An 18,223-nucleotide genomic window follows, 5' to 3' on the forward strand; every position below is an offset into this window, starting at 1 on the left:
AAATTAGAGAAACGCATCTTCTTTAAACGAGAAATTCTCGGCGACCTAGTAGCGGCCCGCGGAAGAGGGTCACTCTCACATCTTGCGCTTTCGTTCGCAGAACAAGAAATTGCAGCGATCCACGATGACTTCTTAATCGATTTAACGAGCTCCTCGCTCTAAATTAACGTCGACATGTTTATCTCCGTTCTCGAATACGCTCCGAGGGAATATCTTGATTAGATCAAGCGCGAAAGAAAAAAACCATTCCACAACAACAAACCGTCGTACATGTATCACGAAATCATCTGTAGAAGAATTTGTTATGGTATTAACAAATTCGATTTTATTATTATCTTGTTCCGTTATTTGATTCATACTTTACTGTATTGGTTTGTTTATGTTTCATGCAATTTTATTTGTATTTTCCTATTCTTTTACATTTCATTGTATATTATTCATATTTCATTCTACTCTTTTACTTACATATTTTATTATACAATCAGTCCGATTTTGGTTCCCATAAATTTTCCTATATTAATCCACATTTAAAATACGAATTACTAATTTCTGTTCAGAAAGATACTGCAATAATGTCTTTTCATCGCCTATACATACGTATGCATCAGCAGACGCCATTTCCGTCATAAAATTCAAAACGCCAATGTCAAAATAGCCTTTGACCGAGTTGCCACCGTGAAACATATCGATAAACAACTATTTAATCGTGTGATTATTCCATGGACCAATCGATGGAAAGAATCAATAGAATTCGTTTCCGATTGTAATCAATCGAAAAGATCGATTCGCCGAGCGGTGCGGAGGTCCGCGTCTCCACGCCTAATCTAGTGACATTTCCGCGGCGCATGCGTCGCGTTGGCAGGCATGGAGTCTCGCGGGGCACGGCTCGGCGAGCATCGGCCGCTCAGTCAAGAAACTCGGCTGCATCGAATCAGTCCTGGCGAGCGAGGTTAAAAATTGTTACGAGCCAGGAGCGCGGTGCTCTCTGCTGCCTGCCGATCGGCTGGTGGCCATCACGGCGGTGGCTGGCCTAACTGGCCAACAATCACAACAGAACCGAACCCTGACGGAACCCAACAACACGAAACGCCTCGACAAACCACCGAGAGAAGTGATATACTGTGTGCCGCGCGGCGTAACGGGGCGGGTAAAAAGACGAAAAAAGTCGTCGTCGGTCGAAAAGTGTGCGGGTCGATTTCGCGTGTCGGGTCGGTCTGGTTAGTGTCTCTGCACGGGATCTAAAAATCTAGACGGTCTGGAACGCTCGATTTCGAGTCGGTCTCTCGTTTCCGAGTCCGTTTCTGGTTTTTCCTCGGCCGCCCCTGGACTCTCCCCCCTAGCGTATCGTGAAAAGAGAAGAAACAAGAGAGGTCCGAGGTTCTCTATCCCTCTCTCTCAGTCTCTCTCTCCCCCCGCCCCCCTCTCTCTCTCTCGACAAAATCGGGGTGCTGGGTGACAGTGATGAGTGTTTCTCCGTTTGTGCACCGCATCGACACCATCATCGTTGCTGCCGCTCGGTGCTTACGTGACTGTGACCGTGACTGCCGTGCCGTCGCCAGCGGGATGTGCACCGTGAGCCCGGTCGTCGTCGAGATGCAGTAAGTAATTAGTATTAATCTATTCGTATAGACCCATCGTTATCAAGAATATAATAAATAGCCCGGTAAACCGTCATAAACAATAGGCTCTCTGCAGAAAATTGGATAAAACAGCCCAGTCTCCCTTTATTCAGCTGCTCGCGATCTCTGTATCCAGTTACCCGCCTCCTCAGACCGATTACCGATCGTTCCTTGTTTATGTGCCGCAGATGGTACGAAGGTCGGCCCGGAAATGGGTCGAAAATCTTGATCATTTTCTTCTCCCCCTCCCCTCTCTATCTCTCTTCTCCCCTCTTCACCGTGGCGCTGGCGTTTCACCGTCCGCTCCTGGGAACACGTTCTTTTGTTCCCCGGTGTAAATATTTTGGACGAACCGGAAAATGTGCTCTGGGAGTACCGGGGTACCTGGACGATTAACCGAGCTATCGATTCGCGGGAAAATCGAGTGCACGACTGCTCCACCGAGTTTCGTATTCCGGGTTTCAGATCATTTCCGAGTTTCCGTTCTCTCTTGAAGCCGACTGTTGACGTCAGACGAGCGTTTCGTTACGATTGAACAGAGGTTTTTCTTTTTTGAGGGGATAGCGTTGATAAGTTGATCGAGGGATTAGTGGGACCGGGATTTTCGGGTGGTTCGCGAGGGAGAGGCAGCCGGTAGTTAGCGAGTTAGGTTTTTCGACGTGGTCGCTGCGCAATAAAGGCGGCTCTCGAGGCGACGGTTAACATGGAGGCTCGTCCCGACGGTCACGTTCAACGAAAACGGGCCGGTCCGATCAGGACACTGCGACGCGTTTCCCCGTTTCCGGTTTCTCGGCTCGAAGCCATAGATGACTCCCCGCCGACGGGGCTGGATAGAATTTCCAGAGAAATTAGTTTACCTGATACTTGGCGCAGTCGATGCAGATCTAGCCAGGCAATATTCGGCTTGCCGAGAAATATTCCTCTGTGAAGGAACTTTCCACGGATATTTCCACTTTATTTAATCGAACCTGCGTTACCTGTTTCATTCCACACATTTGTTTTATTTGTTTCGTTCTTGGGCAGCAATGTTGCTGGGAGAATTCTTAGTCAGATGAGTAGACTGCAATTTGTACGCATTTAGAAGAAAAATGAACACAGTATGCGCGTTTAAAGAATTTAAGTAAATCATTGGGATGAGAAATGGATGCCTATGTTGCTTTTTCATCTTGCAATTAATGCAGACCATTAGTATTATGGCACCTAATATTCAGGATATAGAATTTTAATAATTTTTTGTGAGCTGAATTCATTTGAATAACGGACTGTAAATGTAGGAGGATTTCCTAGCTTTTAAGATAACTTCGGGAAAGAATTGTTGCTATGACGCAAGAAACCATAATATTTGACGGAGTCAATTTATATTTAATGTATGCACGACCATTTGCATATAGAACGGAATATTATACAATATTTTGTAGTTGAAGAGTCTCGTAATTATTATCTGAACGCATAGAATTATTTTCAATAGATAAACTAGAAATAAATTAGAATTGATGAAATGTTTGAGAATAGAGGGCCATTGTTTTATAAATGAAGTACCACTTCTCGAGATTACGGTGACGTATTTTTTAAAATTGCAGAGGCAATGAAGCGTGTGTTGTTTATCGTCAGAATTGATATTTTCCCCGATGCCTTCGGGCGTGTTTCCACGGCCATGACGTGTCGCTCGTTGGAAGTAAAAGCCCTAACGGAATTGGTAATTTGAACATTTCACCCTCGAGTTCGGTTTCGAGGGGTTGCTACCGATTACCGGTAGGTTATCGATTACTCATTGATGGTCAACGATTTTATCGATGTGTTGTTAGAAAATCGTTCGGGAAACCAGAAGCGATAATGCGAAATGAAGTTATCATTCAATTTTGTTTATTGCACCTTCTGTGGCTCCACCAAATATTATAATTTCTATTAAATTCGAATACGCTCTGAATATCTGTAAAAATAGAACACTCAAGTATTCCATCTATCATATGTAAACATATTATAAATTATGTACTGCATACTATGCATCGCATTCATAATATACAATATAATTATTGAGATATGATAAACAGCACGAAATAGGTGTTAGAATATAAACATTATTACAATGTGAATTATGAATGTGGTATGAATAATCAATGGTATATATTACGCTTAATTTAAAACGTACACACAAACAGTGCCATCGTCATCATCATAATATAGCCATTCTCCCGATTTTTTAAATAAATCTATCTCTTATCTAACATCTTATAATTGTTATCTGAAAGTTCTCGAATATTAATTACTATTTATTTGAAGTTCATTCAGCCCGAACTTATCAGCAACTTTGATAAGAGTCAGCGCTGATACGATATACCTTCGAGGCAGTGAAAAAAGGATCTCAAAAAAGAAATCAAAGCGAGAATTCCAAACCGATAAATCCAAAATAAATAACTGATAATTCTCGATAGGAGAAATACTGAAATAGTTGGTCACACTTGCCACAGGTTGACCTTCAAATTTCAATAAATCGCTCGTTCTTGAATCATTTAAACATTTTACTGAATTATAAACCGTGAGTTTTCGTAATAATTTAAACAATAAGGTCATCTTGAATTACATATTTTTATGGAATTATTCTATCAAGAAGTTGACCGAATTTTTAATAAATCGACCTCATCGAATTATTTAAATAACAATGCGTGACAAATAGACTCCTCCGAATGATTTAAACAATTTTAAAAAAATTTTTCCCGTTACCAAATGCCTAACAAATTGACCCGATTGAATTACCAGAACAGCAACTCGTTGTCCGCATTCCAACTAAATTGATTTTTCCGGATGATTCGTACTCGGACTTCAAACATGTCCGGACCGGTGCTCGAACCAGTCCGAAACACTTCGCATGTTCGCTTAGTTTGCTTATCGAACTTCGCGAGCGAGCGAGCGGTTGCGGAAAAAGGATCGAATTAGTCACGCGTGAAAATCGAACGACTATACGCGATCGTCGGGAGCCGATCGAATTATGATAATATTGGGAACGCGATGGTGGTGGTAGTGGTGGCACATAGACGTGGACGGGCATACGTGTTTACACGGGAGTCACGTACCCGGGGAATTCTGTAACGCTGGTTGGCGTTCCGATGTGTGAAGGCGGTTCGAGAAGAACGTTCGTACGTGTGCGTGCACTTGCGTGCGCGTGTCGGTTTAGCCGCTGAATCGACTTCAGTAGTAGTTTCGAAGATTAGACTCGTTCCTCTTGCTGCAAGCATTTATCCGTCCGCGGAGGAGCCAGCGAAACGAGTCGCGCTACCAGATGCAAATGCAACATTGATTCCCCGTCGGGACGAAATTCTGTGGGAAAAAAAGATCACTGTATCTCGTTTCCAACAAGCATTATCGGATCCTGCATTTTTTCCTATTTATTTGTTCGCAGAGATTACATCCAGCTAGCAACTACCACACTGTAAATGTGGTCACTACGACCGCAGGTTATCCCATATACAATGTTTAATTAGACCGGCATTCTGGAGATGAAAATTTACTATATCCCGTGTCCAATTAGCATATTCAGAGCCAGATATTTTCTCACATATCCAGCTAGCAATATTAATAGTAATTATTAATTTTTAGAGAAAAGGGGGTGTCCCTAAGATTGACCATTTTTGTTAATTTGTTAAATTTTGTTGAGCCGATCTTGATGAACTGTGATCAGTAGACTGCTGATTGTTATGTAAAATAAGAATTAATTGCAAGATAGTAGGTGCATATTTATTTTCAGAACAATTGTAAACGGATGAAAATAATAGGATAGCTTTTTTAAACTCGTGGGATATTTTATCCGCATTTGATCTACAATTTTGCCATGAACCATAAATTTTGCGCTTCTTGAATATCCTTGACATTGAAGTGCAACTAAATTCCACTGTCGGGCTGAAAATCAGTCTCGTGAATTTTCGCATGTTTTCCGGGAGCTTGTATCGATCATCGATGAAAAATATATGGGTTTTAGGTTAGTTTGCGGTGTAGTGGATTTTTCTATGAATATTCGATCCCGGATCGATGTGTGTTGGATGCGGATTAATTGCGATTAGGTTTCCTGAGCGTTTGATGCCGCGTACGCGTTGCCTCCCGGTGAACGTTTCCTACGAAACGTTGAAACAAAAAAAAAAAAGAAAAGAAAATGGCGAACCGATTCGAATCGGCCCGCCATTATCGCTCGGAAAAGGCGATCGAAGGGAATCGCGTGAGCCTCGCGAATCTATGAAACTTGATAGCCACTTACGTAACACGGCGTGCAGAACCGCGAGAATCCAGAGGCGATTAGACGCCATTTTTTGCTGGCATCCTTAACTCATTAGGCAAATAGAGAGTAACGGTCGTCTATGCTGTGCATGTGCTATCGTTGCCTGTGACGCGTACAGTTCCGAGGAGCAAACAGATTTTTTCGAGCCGCCATGTTTCCCTTGAAAAATCGTGTTGCGTTCTCGTCGGCGTGGCGACCGCCATTTTCATGCTCGGCGATCGCACCAGCGTGTGTGCGACGTATCGACATTTTTTCCTTCGTTCGCATAATTTTCCAGGAGAGACTACAGATCCGGAGACGATTTTCTCGGATGCAGGACTTTTCGACAATCTTCGCACCGTTTCATTAAATAGTTGTTTTAACGGAATATTGTAGAGTTTATAGGAATTTATGTTTAGACGAGTATCTAACCGGAAGTACTGCTCAGGTAGATTTATCCACAGAAATGACGAGAAATAGTAATATTTGGCGTCGAAGGATATTAATTTCGTATTTAGCGCTGTCAACATGTAAGCTAAACAGTTTCAGGGCCTGGCATGATTTTAGTTCTCGTTAGTCAATATCTGCACACGGGTACCATAAATCCTGGTGTGCCGAAGGACCTTCGACCGCCACATGCGTAAGGTCTGGAGGAAACCATTTTCTTTGTTATTTTCTTCTCCTGCTCGCCTAAGCACTGCACACTGTATAATAATTAGACTGCGGATTTTATGCATTTATGACAAAAATGAGCAGGCATTATTTAGAACTGTAACAACATTAGAAGAATTTGAAGAATTATATTACTTTCACTCTAGTAAACATAATCAAAGAGAAATTAAATTTTTATTTCACCCCAGTTTGTTGCAATTCAGGTAGAACGTTTTTATTTTGCATAGGGATCCGCAGTCTAATAACAATGCAAGAAGTTACTAGAAACTATTTCACGCATAAGTTATTTCCATTATTGCGTCTAGGGACTTTTATTTGGCGGAAAATGTTGCCAAAATTGATTATCGATTGCCTCACGGAGCATAATTTAAAAAATTACTAGGGGCTACTGTATGCATTTTTAGGGGGCGTCTAGGGACTTTTGCTTGATGAAAATTTTGCTAAAATTTTCGGATTTCTTGAAGCGCAGTATAGGAGTGAAAAAGAATTCTGTTTCGGCAACACCGGTTGAGAAACACCGGGCAACGGCCAGTCAGATTAGATATCTGAATGTTGAATGTATCGGCGTGGATATGTTAACACCGAACAGCTACAAAGAGTATCGTCCCTCTTTCAAGAACACGTTGGCGATCGTTAAACGCCTTTTTGCTCGCTGCGGAGGCATAAGAGGATAGTATTATGTATTGCGTGATGAGAGATTGAGATAGATGAATAGTACTGGTCCACTCTGGCCACGAGCTGAACCGCGCGCGGGACGTCTCGGGGATAGTCGAATTGTGCTAGGGAAATTTTTATACGTCAACAATCCCCCGAAAATCACTAGATATTTAATTAGAAAATCAGAGGACAAGGCTGGGAATGAATTAGTGGAGAACATTGGAAATTTGGGAAAAAGCGTTGCAAGAAGAATTCCCTAGGTGATCTAGTAATTTTTAGGAATTAGTAAACCCAGCGAAAACAGTAAAGATTTAGTAAGTTACTGTAGTCGATATAAAGAATGAATGTGGACATGGGATTCTTGGTAATTTGGAAACTGCTGCAGAAAGAATTCCCTAGACAGTTTAGTAACTTTTAGAAAATTCGTCGGAAATAATCCATGGAATGCATGAACAGTCGGTAAACAGAAGAGAGTACTTACACAGACTTCGACTGTCATTAAATATTCATTAGAGGATCGTTAAAAGTTCACTAGACGATCCAGCGACATGCATAATCAGTCAAAAGTGTTTAAATCTGACGAATCTAAAGAACGTGATGCACTCAAGACAGAACAGACGACAGCGACGCTAATGAAAATGTCATGCGGGCACAATTAACGAAAGCAAATCGGCTCCTTGGGAACCGGGCTTAATTGTCACTAGGGGGCGTAGTGGAAAATTCAACGAGGGCCCCAGCGAGGGGGCCCAGTCGGCTATTAGGTTTCTCGATGACCGTGAAACGCCTTGTAAGATCAAGACATGACAAAAGCGGTCGGTGTATACGCGGTGGTCAAATCGTAACGAGTGCACGATACTAATTTAACGTTAAAACTTTTTTGTTTTCAGTAATATTTTTTACGAAACCCTTACCAACATATTCCTAACGTTTTACCGATTGAAACGAGTCCAAGCACGATACAATTTGGATCACATTTACATGTTAAATCCGCGTCACAGTAAGACCTCTATAACCGGTTCGGATAATAGAGGTTTCACTATATCGTGGATTAAACGGGTAAATATGACCCAAATTGTATCGTGCTTGGGCTCATTTTAATCGGGAAAATGTCGCGGATATGAAGGCGCAAGTTTCATAGAGATCTCATTAAAAGTAAAAGAGTGTTCGCATTAGTTTAGTATCGTCACACCGATTTACCGAGCTTCCGGACCCCTTAAGAGGCACATCCTGCGGCAGCGGGGCTAAATTTTTCACAAATATCGTGCACGCCTTCTCCGCATGTATCGAGACATTACTGTAAACCGATTTTCGGGCGGATTCTCGCGCCCCGGAGGAAGTAGGTTGAGCGCCACTCGTTCTGGAGGACCGCCTAGTTTTTGTCAGCATCGATTTGTCGAGAACGCGTACGCGGATCGGTCTGCGAAGCCCGGACAAACAAGGACGCTTCCGAGGTGCTCGAAAATTTTGTCTTCTTCCTGAGGATTCTTCAGTATCCGGCAAAATTAACAGCTACCCCAACAACAAATAGAACAGCGTCATCAGTAGACTGTTTTAACAAAAATTAATGGAGGGGGCACAGAATATATCAAAAATTAAAAAAAGAAACTAATTATTATTTTTAAAAAACTAATTATTATTTAAAAAAAATTATTATTTTTAAAAAATTAATTTTTATTGAAGAAAATTTTTTTTTTTTAATTTTTTCTGCTGTTTCGACTCGCAGCAACCCATTCTCGCCACCAACGCATAAAATCCTTCGTCCATAGTCGTCCAGCGGCTCGAGCAAGTGCTATGCCGCGTTCTCGGTGTTCTGAAAGTGGATTCGCGTCTGCGTTGATCAATCCTCGTCGCACAAAGCATCGAAAACTTGCCAGTCGAACTTCGATATATCAAAAACTTGAGTGCCACGCCGGGGCATGTCAACCTTCGTTTTCCGAACGTAAGTTTGCGCCCGTCTATGCGCGAACTTGGAGGTTCCGTTCCCTCGAAGTTGTCTACACTGCGCGACAAAATAGATGGGCACGCCGGGTAACATCGTAAAACGTCATTAAACTGCATGAAAAATATGTTCCCCGCGGGCTGCACTTTGTCAAATTGATTCTGTTGTGATAGTCAACAATGGGGCGCGCTCGGTGTCCCTCGGACCCCGACGCCGTTTCGATAAAATCATAGCTGTGTCTCCGGTATAGTCGGTCATCGAAGTTTATAGTTTATAGTCACCTGGGAAATTTCGAATTTATGGGAGCGGCGCAGATGCGACGGATTTCGTGCGGGTTCATTGAATTTTTGACGGTCTATTGTCCGTCATGAACGGTTTATGATGTTCATTGTGATTTTTGTTATTGCGGCTGGAGTACAGAGTGCAACGAAATGTTTTTCGTAATGTTCAGTCATTCTGCAGTATATTCCAAAAAGTTTTTTCGCTCTGCTTCGCTTAGTTTTCCGGGAAGAAATTTTGAACCAATTTTTGTCTTTTTCGATGAGAAAGAGACTCTTCCAGTGTTCAAACACTATAGCATATAACAAGCACCATTGAATATACACAGTCATAAAAATTTGAGTGTAATATTGAATCGTGCTGGAACATATCGCAGAAAGTCTTTTTCCTCTGCAGCGTTTAGTTTTCCAGTAAAAAATTCCTAAAAGTAATCTATTTTCAGATTCGATGCAAAAAGACATTCTCAAAGCGATCGAACATAGGAGTCAATCAACACCGTCTACGATAAGCACCACTAAATCTAGAGTGCAACAAAAATTCCTCGACAACACTGAATCATGCTGGAACACAATCCAAAAAGTCTTTTGCCTGTACGTCCTTCAGTGTTCCAGTGAAAAATTGCTAAACTGACCTATTTTCAGATTCGTTGCAAAAAGACATTCTCAAAGCGTCCAAACATCGGAGTCAATCAACACCGTCTACGATAAGCACCACTAAATCCAGAACGCCACGAAAATTCCTCGAAAACACTGAATCATGCTGGAACACGTCCCAAAAAGTCGTTTGGCTCTACGGCATTTAGTTATCCAGTAAGAAATTTCGAAAAATGACCCATTTTCTGATTCGATGGAAGAGACGCGCTCAAAGCGTTGAAGTATCGGATTTACGAGTTTTCTTTTCGGGGTGGAGGATGTTCTTCGGATATTAAATGTTCAACGTTGCATTAATGCGACGTGGCTGCCGGCTCCGGGAGCCACGACGTCGGAAATAATTTCATGTTCCACTTCGCGGCGAGCGAATCGAGCATCGAGCCGGGCTTTCTGCGTTCGACAGAAATAATTAGGACGACTTTTCTAACTCACCTCGGCCAGGTAGACGCCGAGGATTCGGTTTCTATGGTACTGAAATCCGTAAAGTTGATCCCACGATCACCGTAATTGGACTATGCATTTTTAACTTTGTTGTTCCCCACCATTTTTTAATTAAACTTTTACCATCACACTGCTGGCATTTTTCCGATTAAAACGAGTCCAAACACGATACACTTCCGATCGTATTCACTCTTTCTCCATATTCCACCGATTATTTCGCATAATCGATGTTCCACTGTATCGCGGATTAAACGAGTAAATGAAATCCGAACTGTGTCGTGTTTGTACTCGTTTTACTCGGAAAAATGCCACCAATATTCTGGTAAATGTTACATCAAAGAATAGTTAAAAACAAAACGAGATTTGTACTTGAGTGACAGCGTCTCTTGAATGTGTTAGCTAAAATAGGTTTGCGCAACGTTCCGTGCGATTTTCGTTTGTGCGAGCCGTCCCGTCGGCTCGCGCGTTTGTGCGTTTCGCAAGCGTGCACGGCAGCCTTCCGTGGAAGCAATCGCATTGTTCTAGCCGAAAGAAAATTGCAAATCTAACGGCGACGGTTCGCTCTACCGCCGCGGGGGGCATTATTCGCAACTTTTCCCTCGTTTTGCGCGGAAACAGGAATTCCATTAAAGCTTTCGAATCGGTCGGCTCTTTCATCAGGCGGGATCGATTTTCTCGTCATCGTCGATTCGAATTAAAACCAGCCAGACTTCGGCGAACGTATTAATCCCGCGCCGCCATGAGAAGAGAGGGGGAAAAAAAGATGTCGGTCGTTGCAGCGAAATTAACAGGGATTCTGGCGTTCCGTGGAATTCGCCAGCACGAAAATAAAAATTTCGTTTCGCCGCGACGCTGTCCGAACGAACCGCTACGTACCGTCCACCGCGTGCTGTGTCGTTTAAACAATTTCTCGTTTAGGTTTTTCGGTTTCGAATAAATTTCAAAAAATTACCGAGTACTCTTCAAGGTCCCTGTAATATTATCCAGTAATTTTTACTGGCAGGTTACATCTGGATTTCTCTAAGCAAACCGAAATTTACCAAAAAGTGTCGTCTAACGTTCACGAGCCATACGGAAACGCAATTTAACGTAGTAACACGAACTCGACGGTCGCTCGAATGCACACAGGATTACTCTCCGCGTAAAAATACGTCGGAAACGTGGAACGAATTTTTCCTGTACGACGCTTCGTTCCCGAGGAAATCAATTTTGAAAATGTGTGCCACGCGAGAGCTCCACGTGACCCACTTGTGGCGTTCCAATTTTCGAACGCGAGTTTCTCGAAAACTAAGTGTCGCCCGGGAAAATGTCGTTCCCCGTTTTCGACACTGTTTTGTCCGTAGAATCGCCCCGTGTAACGATTACGCCACTTTTCTCACCATAGCCGCCATAATATAATTATTTCAAACCGACTCTCTCCCTGGAAAATCTTCCACCGCGAGAAACTTAATTTTCAAACATGATTTTCTCAAAAACGGAATGTTGTATGAAAGAAAGTCATTCTACATTTTCGACGCAGCCTTTCATGTAGAATCGTCCTATGCAACCATTGTGCCATTTTTTGTAACGGACACTCTGTGAAAATCGTTTAAAAGTGTGTCTCGTCGGGAAATGTTCTGGCGTAGGAACCTTAATACTCCAGCTCGATTTTCTCCAAAATTAAGAGTCGTATAAAAAAAGTTGATATTACAGATTTTGTTCATCATCGATCAGCAATTGATCCTATACATTTTTAAGCGGAAATTTTAAACGACTCAGTGCGCTCGAAATCTTTTTCGTTCACCCGTAGAATTTTTCTTCGCTTTTTCTTTCGATTGCTTAATCATCGACGAACGAGATTTACGTTTCATGGGCAACGGTCGATCGATTTTCTAACACTCGAAGTAAACGAGTCTGTCTTCTGTGCGCACGACCGGGCCACGATCGTCTGATTGAATCGCGATTCGTTTGACGTTTTAATTCACGCGATGATTGCACTGCGATTGATCGGCTTTGACGGAGTAGCTGACCGGCCTGATTGATTTAATGGCCGCTGGTATTCCTTGAAAATATCCTCGATCCTCGAACCGGCCGAATCGTCTCGATATATGTGAAAATTAAGGACCGAAACGTGACTTATATCGTGTACAAACACTATTCTTTTTTGTTTTTAATTATTTTTTAACGAATCTTTTATCGTCGCATTGCTGACGTTTTTCTGCTTAAAATGAGCCCAAGCACGATACAATTTGGATTTTATTTAGGTGTGTAATCCACGATATAGTGGAACCTCTGTTATCCAAACTATCCGAGCTAATCGGTAATACGTAATCAGTAATTAGGTATTTAGGCTGTAGACAGTAGAATTATGTACGTGAGATTTGTGGAATTTTTGTGGTAGTAAAATAGGGGTAAATTATGCAAAAATATTGTGTACATCTTTGTCACAAATATCGAGGCATTACTGTACTAAGATGCTCGTCGAGACAAATGATTCTTGCCGCTAGACACACGACTGCTTACGGGCAGAGCGGCACGAATTAATCAACCGATCCGTGTTCCGTCGACGAATCGGGTTCTACCGTACTTCTAGACGACGCTTAATGGCTCATTATACTTTCCTGAGCGTCCCGGCGATTTGTACAGCTGGGGAACCTGTTTCGTTTAAAAATAGAACCGTGATTCTTGGGAAAAGTAAACTCGTCTTACAATTTTCCAATTTGTTGCCTTCGCTACCTCCATTTTTAATAGTTCTCCCCCATTTTCCCGTGGTAATCTCCCCCTTTCCTTGAATTTTACGTTTTTTCTTGACAAAGAAAATTATTTACTTTGCAAAATGCTTGAAAACGCTACAATTCTCTCCGGCACTATTTAGCAGTTTTGAAAAATGAAAGGCGGAAAAATTCGTTGATTCAAATTTTTCAGAAGAAAAAAAAAATCGGAAACCCAAATGAACATTTTGTCGGTCGACCGTGCTTCATTTTGTGGAACCAACGGAACGTTTAAATGTGTATAAATAATCGTCGAGTTCGACAGGCCGCGTCTAGTCTGCGAGCAGAGATGAATAATGAAAACGAACGATTCGCAGGCGGAATTTTCGAGCGGACAAATTTTCCGAAAAACGTTACAGACCGCGTAAAAAGTTAATGGTCGGCGAAACGAACGACCGAAGCTTTTGCACGGTTTACTTGGTTCGATTTGCCCTGTTCAACGACGAGCTTGCAATTTTCATTTCGACGAGTAAACACGAACCGAACGATTCCATGTTCTTTTACACCGGACGAGCCTCCACCCCCGTCATTCGCATCCTTTTTACTTTCGCGTAATCATCCTGAGAGACTCCGACGGTATAATGATGTACACGGTTTGCCCACTTACGTATTTACTGTAGTTATAATTTATTTAAATATGCCGGTATTAGCCATTTTTAATTATTACTTTGCGAAACTTCCATTAACATATTCGTGACATTTTTCCGAGTAAAACGAGTCCAAACACGGTGCAATTCGGATCATGTTTGCTCGTGTAATTCGCGATACAGTGGAACCTCTGTTATCGGAACTATTCGGTGGAATATCAAAATCACGAATTAAACAGGTAAATCCGGTCCAAAGTGCGTCGTGTTTGGACTCGTTTTAATCGGAAAAATGTCACGAATGTGTTGGTGAAATAATTAGGAACGTTTATAATAATTTCAATTTCTCATAAAGACATAAAAATCTAGTTGACAAATCTCTATTTTTGGCGCATTCGACACAAAAACCAGCGGAATGCACCGTAACGCAGTGGACGCGAAAAAGTCAGTCTAATCATCCAAGATACGGGTGTACCCCATAGAAGCGACAATTATGGCGTCCGCAGACAATGGTGTTCGAACACGTCAGCGGCTAATGGCACGTGGCAGTGTCTTTCGAAAGCGTTGGTACGTGTCGCGTATTTGCACCGGGTCTCGCGAGTGCAACGGCGAGTGCAACGCCGCCGCGCCGAATGCAGCTAACGTGATTTACCGACGTCTGCCGCAATTTATTTGCAAATCGACAGTGCGCGGAACAGGCTCGAGTCGAGCGCTGTTTGCGAACGCCAGAAACACGAAATTACCGATACCGAATGCACTTCTGCAACAAAAATCAAGCTTTACCGGGTTTCCTCGTTTTTTTTTTCGGCTCGATTGTCAGATTCATGCATGCGCGCGAGCGGTGGCACTGACTTCAGCGGTCGACGTTCAATCCTGCACCAGTGATTTTATTCTATTTCAATCTATTTTTGTTCATTTTGCGTTATCCTATTTTGCTCGATTTTAGAAACAGCTCGATTCATTTGAACGCACTTGTACAATGGAAATAAAATTTTTACAATTTTTATGTTATTTGGAGAATCGTTTATGTAATTTAGGATAGTCTCGTTACTGTTACGTTTGATTCTAATTTACTTTCCATCATTTTATTTTGGTAGAATGGCTCGATATAATTTTTAGGAAGCGCGCTTCGGAGATACGCCACGACGAAGCGTACTTTTCCGACACCCTGTATGCAACGGTGCAAGTTCGGCGTCGTCGGGAATGGCGCAACGCGATTTTACGGTACCGATAGGAGCCGAGGCCGACGAAAATACACCTCGGCCGTTCCTTAATCGTCCCGCCACCTCTGTCGAAGCCAAATCTATCCCGTAGATCCCGTGGAAGTCGGGATATCGCAGATCCGTAGGATAATTCCTCGTCTGGGACACCCTTGTGCACTTTCTCCTGGCCCGAAACCACCAACGCGTACCATCTGTCTTCTCACCTAACAACAACATTTTTGTTCTTAATTATTTATTTGTGAAACCTTCGCCATCATAACCGGGACATTTTTCTGCTTAAAATGAGCCCAAGCACGATACAATAGTAACCGTATTTACTTGTTTAATCCACTATACAATGGAATCGATAGTTCGGTTCGGATAATAGAGGTTTTACTATACCGCGGATTACTCGAGTAAATACAATCCGAATTGTATCGTGTTTGGGCTCATTTTAAGCAGAAAAATGTCACGAATGTACTAATGAAAGTTTCATTAGAAAATAATTATATACTAATCAATGGTGACTAAAAGTAATGAGTAGTATCTTGGTTCCGATTGATTTTCCCGATTGTTGTAGCACTTTTGGAGCTTGTTAATGGACGATCGAACGGTTCGCCATCGTTTCTGCATTATGCAACATTCTAGATGCACACATACCGTTAATTGTATGTAAAAAGGCGAATGCGATTGCTTACGCTAGTGGGAAACTTCATCCATATTCGGCGCTCGGTTCGCTGCACGGTTGCAGCTGTCCTCGGCCATTTTCTTTGCCCTTATGTGGGCGGTTGTGAAAGTGTTGATCATTTCTTTGGCGGTTTCGAATCGGCCGACAACGATGTTAACACGGAGTGCAACAATTGGACGCGTCACTGTCCCGTATCGGGACAATCCAATCTGGGAAAATTGTCTTCATTAAAATCCTGCATCGCTGCTGTTGCACACAAAGAGGTGCTTCAATGAACGTAACTGCGAACCTTCGGGTAAATCGTTCGAAGAACATGACATAGTATAGCTACCGGGAAGTCTGATGATCGTCCGGGGTTAATAAAATAGAAACGCGAGGTTCGCGAATTTTCTTTCACTCGGAAACGATTTCCGGCCGACGCTTTACGGAAACAGCTCCCGAGGACTGGAAAAACAAAAGTTTAACGAAACTAGCGCTATTCAGGAGCCGAATCGTCATCAGCCTCGCAGCTTCGCGAGAGGTTCTCACGGACGAGGTTGCGTATTGTTCCCCGGGACCTGTTTCTTTCTTCGTTCCACCCTTTCGCTCACGCGATTCTCCGTTCCTCCCTGTTTCTCTCGTTCCGAAGTTCGGCTCTCTCGTTTCTAACCGCAATAGATCGGACCTAACCCGGCCGGTCCTCTTTTTTTTTTTTTTCTTTAATATTCCTCGTCCCCCTCCACCCATTCTCGCCCCCGCTCCGCCCCTTGACTCGAAATTCAGGTACAGAGAGGGAACGAGGAGGACAAAAGATGGGGAGAGAGACCCGTTTCTTTTGTCCGGGACGCGTTCGAGCGTCCTTCTGTTTTTCGAGTATTGCGGAAAGGCTACCTGAAACGCCATTGTGCCCGGGAAACGTCGGTCTCTCTGCCTCCTTTGATCGGCTGATTCGATTTTCAAAGGGTCTCGGCGACGCCTGTCCACGATTTACCCAAAACCTGCAACGAAATTTGTATACACCGGGCGAAAGAGATCGTAAAAGTGCTTGCAAATTGCCGGAAGGTGACCTCAATATTCCCTTTACAATTCCATATTCATGTCTGCGACAATTCTCGCACCGAAATGTTATTTATGCTGCCTGCAGACACTGTTCTTCGATCGCTCGCTGCTGGCAGAAACTGGAAAACGTAACAGAACTTTTTTGTTTTTAATTATCTTTTAATGACTCTCCCACCGTTTCATTCCTGACGGTTTTCCGGTTAAAACGAGCCCGAACACGATACAATTTGGATTGTATTTGCCTACGTAATCCACGATATTGTGAAACCTCTATTATCCGAACTGTTCGAATGATTCAACTAAATCGTGGATTAAACAAACAAATATGCTGCGAATTGTGTCGTGTTTGGACTCGTTCTAATCAGAAAAGTGTCGCCAATATATTGATGCCAGTTGCATGAAAAAAAAAATTATTTGCATTTTATGTATTTATCTTGTTCGAGAAAATTGATGAATAGGAGTAGAAGGAAAATAAAAATGATTCAATTAGCGTACAGAATTAGCGTGTTCAAAAAATTGCGAACAAGACGGTGACGACGGTCCGCAAACAAAGGAGACCGTCGAAATATGATTTTCATATTTCCGGTTCTTTTTTCCCGTGACGTGTGCCACGGCCTTTGTGCGTGACAATATGGGTCAACGCCGTCGATTTCGAATTTGACGCAATTTTTCCCGGTGTTTTGCGGCCCGTGTTTCGTCGCTCGACTTCGCAAAGGCCATTGCGAGTCAATTAACGGCAATTCACACGCGGAATAGATTTAAATACCGCTCGTCATCGATTATGAATGCCTCGGCCACTTCGACGCCGCCAATAACGATTGTAATTATAAAGCCGGCGATATAAGCGGCCGATTAACGGCCATAGTTGTTAAATAACTCGCTGGAATGGGCACAATCACATATCACCAGTGATATTAGGTTTCCAATGTTTTGAGACGGCTGAACGAGATCTTAGGGGCGTGGCCTGGGGTCAGCGTGGCCAAGGAGGCGGAACCTTAAGAAATTTGTCGACCCGTCTATCCAAAACGTTGAGATTTAACGAAGACACTGGGACACATTTCGTTAAATATACATTCCCTAGTTTTTCCGAGTTTTGAAATCGTTAAATAATATTGTTTTTTAATCGTAAAAAGTCCCCCCAAAATCAGAAGGAAGCGGGAGCAATAATTTTTTAAGTAGGCCATTGTAATCCCAATGTTTGAAGGTGACTCTAACTGTTTGGAAAGGGAATGCTTCGATCGATATATTTTAAGAAGTTTTAGGGGCGTGGCTTGAGGCCTACGGGGCCAAGTAGGCGGAGCCTCGAAGATTTCGTGATTGTCCTTGGTTCGCGTAAGTCTTTTATACGTCAGTCTTTGAAATAAAGCATTTTCTAGGACAGTAAATGGTGACTATCTTTGATTTAAAAAAAAAAAGGGGGCGGAGCTTATCTATAATTGAAAACTTTCTGCTCATAGC

The 18,223-nt window shown here is 42.6% G+C and overlaps 1 protein-coding gene across 4 annotated transcripts in view; it reads left to right on the top strand.

Annotated features, from left to right (window-relative positions):
- The first annotated feature begins 891 nt into the window (after nt 1-891).
- LOC143358883 (uncharacterized) overlaps nt 892-18,223 on the top strand; it is a 70,132-nt gene continuing 52,800 nt past the window's right edge. For all 4 annotated transcript variants that reach the window (XM_076796391.1, XM_076796394.1, XM_076796393.1 and 1 more), the window contains exon 1: nt 892-1,598. The gene's annotated coding sequence lies outside the window, so the exon portion shown is untranslated. The remainder of the gene's footprint in view (nt 1,599-18,223) is intronic.

This window comes from Halictus rubicundus, chromosome 11, assembly GCF_050948215.1.
Source record: "Halictus rubicundus isolate RS-2024b chromosome 11, iyHalRubi1_principal, whole genome shotgun sequence".
Taxonomy (NCBI): domain Eukaryota; kingdom Metazoa; phylum Arthropoda; class Insecta; order Hymenoptera; family Halictidae; genus Halictus; species Halictus rubicundus.